This window comes from Strigops habroptila, chromosome 6 (assembly GCF_004027225.2).
Source record: "Strigops habroptila isolate Jane chromosome 6, bStrHab1.2.pri, whole genome shotgun sequence".
Taxonomy (NCBI): Eukaryota; Metazoa; Chordata; class Aves; order Psittaciformes; family Psittacidae; genus Strigops; species Strigops habroptila.
In genome coordinates, this window is record NC_044282.2 from 65,791,209 (window position 1) to 65,797,209 (window position 6,001).

Here is a 6,001-nt window from a genome sequence, read left to right on the forward strand (position 1 = left end):
GTGAGCACTTCATCTGTTTTCCACAAACAAGCTTCATTAGCTGTTTGAATACTGTAAAAAATCAAGTTCTGGGGGTTTTGTTGTTGGGTTGGTTGGGGTTGTTTTTTTAATCCAAATAGATCTCTTCCTGTGTTCTAGCAAGGAGAACGGTGTTAGGAAAAGAATAGTTTGGACCTTTTCAGCAAGTATTAAAATCTAAACTAAAATTTTGCTTTATTTGAGCCCTGCCATGTGATACTTGTTCTTCTCTAATGGGTTGGTTTGTTGTCCTGGTGGTACCAGTCACTGCCACTTTTATAGGCCTCAAGAAAAAAAATGCTCCATTCAGAGCAGGCTGCTAATTTTGCCTCTTACCTTCACTGCCTTACAGCGTTAAGATCAGCTTTAAGTAACATCCTCCAGGTACACAGCTTACCTTTCTGTAACCTGCTGTTGCAGGGCATTGTCCCAACTAACAACTGCACAGAGCAAGACTGCAGTGCACATCTGCTTATTGCCCTCACAGCTGGAGAAGGGCTTCTCTCCTGCCTCGTGCTGAGTTCTGCTCTGGTGCTGCTGAAAGGAGCAGAAGTTCAGGGAGGGGAGATTTGCTTCTCAATTTTTATTTTATTAAATTTCCACATCCCCCCTCCTTTGAAAGCAATTCCTTAACGTTGAAGATCAGGGAAACAGTTTCTATTCTGGGTGATGAGTAAAGCATATTAAAAGTCTTAGCAGAGGCTTGGGATGATGCTAAGGGGCATCTTCCAACCGCAGAACTTATGTTCCTTCCCATACCTCTTTTTTTTTCCTCTAAATCTCTGTTCCCCAAAGCCTGGGAATGGTAATTAAATTGTAGCTGCAGGAATAATGACAGATATGGGCCCCATGCCTACACCTTTTCATCACCGCGCCCATCTCCCATCTGTTTTTTGTTTGCCCTAAAGCTGAAGTGGTTTCAAGATCCTCCTCTTGCACGCATGTTCTCACCATGTGCCCATTTTAAACCTCTCCAGGTATTTTAACGAATTAATTAATTGCCAGTTGCTGACCTCAACACAAGCACATCCTGTAAGTCCTGACTTGCATCAGGCGCTTTTCTTAGCACAGCAGCCCTGCTGGGGGCTACTCCAACTCTGAACCTTTATATCGTCCAGTAACTTTCTATTCTAAACCACTCCGTGTAGCCCTGATGTTGGCTTTCCCTGCCAAAGCAGGCAAGGCAAGGGTGGCATTAAGGACATGAAAGGCAGTATTTCGGGAAGCACTCAACCACATAATCTCCTTGGAATATTTTAGGGTTTTCCCATTGTAGTGAGTATCCACACTACTTCAAACTACCATGGGCAAGTTAAGAGCAGGTGGGATTTGTATTGGCACCTGTAATACTGGTCCTTTGTCCCCTCTAAGCAAGTCTTGTCTAGGGGGTGCTAGTGCTTCCCGTAGCATTACTGGGTAATAACCTGGAACACGAGCCTTTGAACCACGGGCAGTGCTGGAATCCACATCTAGTACCACGTGAGAACAAAACGCTGCGATGATAATTGCTCATTATCTAATTATACAAGAATTTACAGCCCCGGAGGGTGAACAACTAATGAAATGGTTATCCGGGCTTAAAATGGCAACAGAGGAATGAGGTACATTCATCCTTTTGGCTCTTGTTCCAGTACTGTCAGCAAAGTCACGTGTTCCTCGAAAGGTGAGTGAGGCAGTGCGGGATGGACAGGGCTGTCCCCATCCTGATGGATGCTCCGAATGCTGTATGGGTTGTTGAGGCTTTTGGGAGAGTAGATTGATTTTAGGGTTTTTAGTTGCTCAAAAGCAACTTAACTTTTGAGCTGCAACTGAAAATGAAGGAGGATTCGCAGGCCCAGGTTATGCAGGAAGGCACCTGATGCTGGCCTTCAGAGCAGCATGGGTCACTTTTTGTATTCAAGGATTTGCTTGTGCAGAATAATAAGGAGAATATATTTGGAGCACTTGGGTTTACCCATGTTGGGGCATGCTGTTACCTCCTAGGAAAAGAGCTGCCTGTCACAAAAAAGCAGCGGCATTTCTCAGTGTGATTAAAGACCCTGCAGCTTCTGCACCAGCAGTAGTAGATCTCTCTAAAACTCTCATTCTAAAAGTGCTGAATCCACCAAGTGATTAGCACCCCCAGGCTCTAATTTAACTTTCCAAAACGTACAAGACAGCTTCTACCTCACCCCGAGGCACATGCCTTCCTTCAGAGCCCTCCTCCTGCCTCCCAGCATTCGTATGCTATTGTCCCACTTATAAAAACACCAAGCACCTCACTGCTTAAACCGGGGCCCCTTAAATACAAGGCATGTGCCAGCCTTTTCAGAGCAGAGCAAACACCCCTGACCTGCTCTTCTTCACTGTTGTGGGATGAAGACAGGCAGGAAGTGTGGCTCAGTGGCTATCAGCAGGACAACACGCTTCTCCCTGTGTCACAGCGGTGTTCCAGCAAGCAACTGGTGCTGAGCTTCCGTGGGGTTTGGAAAGGAAGTGTTCCTCTGCCTGTCCTGCCTATGAAACCCAATCCTGGAGGCATTCTCAAAACAGAGCCTGTAGGCTATAAAACACAATTACACAGTTGTGGTGCTCCCTGGTAGCTCACAGCTCACACCTGGGGCATGGCAGACAACGATTTAGAGCTGTTGTTGGCTTTGGAGCAGGCTGCAAAGCCCAGAGATCCACCCCACCAGAAAAGCCCCCTCAAACAGAACCACCAAACACAGACACCAGAATTCGTGCCCTTTCCAGACCCAGGGACTAATGATTTTAATCAGAAAGGCATAATTGTGACTGGGAATGAGATTTCAGTGAGGGCAGCCGCAGCCAGGCAGTTTCTGGGGAGCAGCTGATGGATGCACTCTTGTTCGCATTCTTGCAGTAAGAGGGGTGTGTGTACGTTTTTGGGTTGCTGTTGATTACAGAGCTGTTAGCTGGATGTCTTTTATATTCAAGCTGGCTTTTCCCCACTTTTCCCAAATCCACGGTGCAAGTTTCTTGCTGTTAAAAGGGGGTACTAACTTGGGAGGTAGGTTGGTTCCTTATAAATCAGAACACTTGCTGTTTCTGGAGGTTTGCTTAAGGAGTGGGGTGGGTCAGAAGGAAGTGACTCCTTTTTCTCTTTTTTTTGATTTTAATTCCCCATCCCCCCTGACATTGTAACACAGTTGTTGCTTTCAAGAATATGCATGGTCTGTTTTGTTCAGACTATTGGCTCGTCTGGTAAAATAATTAGCTGTTAGGCAGACAGAGGGAAAGGATCACATCTGCACAAGACAGGAAGACTGGGACAGTAGAAAGGGGAAAAAAAACTCCCTGCTTGAATCACAGCTGCCCACCATGCATAGTAACAGAGCTTGCCAAGAATATTCAAATTGATTTAGGAAGAAAAGCTGAGGAAACCATTTAACCCCAGCCTGCTTGGATCCGTGACAGCACCTCTATGGGCTGCTCCGCTCCCACTTTGGGCCGAAAGAAGGGGTTTCAAGGTGTGTGTTTCACCAAACATCCTTCCTCCAGCCCCCTTCCCCTTCTGCACCAGGAACAGAACACACAGACTAATTGCCAGGCAGGAGGCTGTGAGCAGCTTTCACACCAAGAAAGTTACCAAAGGTGGGAACATTTATTTCATATTGAGGGGATTAAGTTGTAATTGGATCATGTGATTAAAGCCAAGAACAGGGCAAATTATTTGTGACTAATTTTGGGGAATGGGAACCCTTCTGCTGCCTGCCGTACCCTTGAGTCAGGCTCCTTCTCAACAGAAGTGATCAGGATGTGCATTGTGTGCAAGCAACCTTTTCAAGTGCCCAAGTCCAAAGTGACTTGCACAAGAGTTTCCGAGCACACATACCCATTGCACATGGTTTGCAACCAGTTGTGAGGGTTTTGCATCAGAAAGTATACGAGCAGCAATTCGTTCAGACATGTGAGTCATGCAATGAATCCCTTTCCTTGCTTAAATACACTGAAATCTGTAAGAATATGCTCATTTAATGATTAAAAAATAGGGTGTTGGAAGTATTCGCTCTCAGAACCTGTTGTCTCTGGGGCTGTCTTTTCCTGCAGGAGTCCCAGGCTCAGTCCCAGCAATCTCTTTGGGATAAATCCACAAAGAGATCCACGTAGAAATGCACAGAACCACATCCAAACCAAATCAAAGTGCTGTCCTGCAGGTGTTTCAATACTTGATTTGGGGTGCTGGTACTCAGGTTGAAGTCTGGAGGCCTAAACACCACCTAAGCTGTGGGTGGGCCTTCCCTGCCATCTGGAGCAGTGAACTCCAGCTTTCAGCCCCTCCAAACCTCAGCTCAGCTGCAACTTCCCTTTGCAACGGGAGGCCTTTGGCACATGAGCTTTTTTCCAGTTAAAACACAAGTTCCCTGGGTACCTAAATGCCTGCTGTGAGGCGAATGCAGACCTGCTGAGACCCTGACAGCACTGAGCAGCTATGTGCTGTGTCTATGCCTAAACCACAACAGGCTTCACCAGCAAAGCGTTCTCCATCAAGCTCGCCTGCGGAGCCAGGCTGGAAGATGTGTGTGCAAGATGTTTTTGGATCAGGGCTCGCACAAAAACAGCTGTGGGAGGAAATGGGCCCAGTAGTCAGACCACATTCACCATTAATATTCATTTATGCACAAATACTAACACAATCATAGATGACTTCTAAAGGAATGGGTCTAAATACCTCCAGGAAGAGATAGTTCTGTGCTCTGGACAAATGATTTAGAGGCCACTGAAAGGAAACCCAAACCCTCTTCCTCTGTTTCATGAGAAGGGCCTCTCTTGCAAAGAGTTCCCGCCTGTGCATCCTGATGAGGAGGAGACATCTTATAACACAGGATTCAGCACCTGAATGGCTTTGTGGGGGCCACAGCACTGTCCTCAGCCTCTCCTATTTGCCAGGTTTTGACAGCTCCTTGCACACATCTGACCGACTCCTGGGGATCCTCTGCACACTCTGGGATCCATGCACCAGCATGAAATGGGGTACATGACAGCCCTCAGCACTGGCAGCAGGCTGCAGGAGAGCCACATCCTTGCACAGTTTCAGGTCTCCAATTGCTCTCTAGCTCCTATGGGAGATGATCCTCCCCTCCTGCAGCACAGGAACACTAAGGACATTGCTCAGATAGAGGTGTAAAGCAGGCTGTATCTGTAGTTAGATGGGTAAGTCTGAGGGGGCATGCTTGTGGTTTAGTTATAAAAGCAGGAAAGAGGTGTAAAACAGAATTGCATATTTTTAATTGAATGTGGTTAATCAGAAGCCCCAAAATCACATCCCTGAAGCAGGCAGGATTAAGCATGGCAACATCCCAAGGAGTGGCAGAGATGTAGTGCTCCAAACTTCCAGCAAGACAGAAATGGAGTAAGGAAAATATAACTCAAGAAAAGAAAACCAAGTTGAATAGGAGAGGAAAAGAAGGGACAACAAAGAGGACCAGGATAGTTGGAAGGAAGGAAAGAAGACGATGAGATGGATACCGCGAGCTTACTAACCACAGCCACAGTCAAGCCCACTGTCACAGACGTATTTTCTGGCCCTTGCTGGTGACCATGCAGCCAAGCATAGTCCAGAGCTGCCCTTCAGAGGACGTGGTCTGTCCCCCCTCATTTTGTGAGGGGTGACAACGGTCAGCATGCAAACCTGCGGCACTTTTCCCAATGTGTGGAGTAGAGCCGGTGCTCACCCCTGGCCGGACTCCTTTTGAAGTCCATGAAATAAGCCCTAGATGGGATACGAGAGGTATTGAACAGTGCTCTAAGCAGTCCAAAGAAAATTTTCACTTGTTCTAGCACTGCATTTTTATTTAAAGTACGTGATGCATCAAAGATTACACGCTGCTGGAACCAGCTATTTCACAAGGAGCACAGAAAAGATGGAAGTTTGGGTTTTCCTCAAGGACACAGCTCCACTTTGAGGGGCAAAGCCTAGAAAAGTGCACAAGAGGGAAGAGAGGGAGAAACCTTTCTCCCCAAGGTTTGCTCAAGTTCCCCG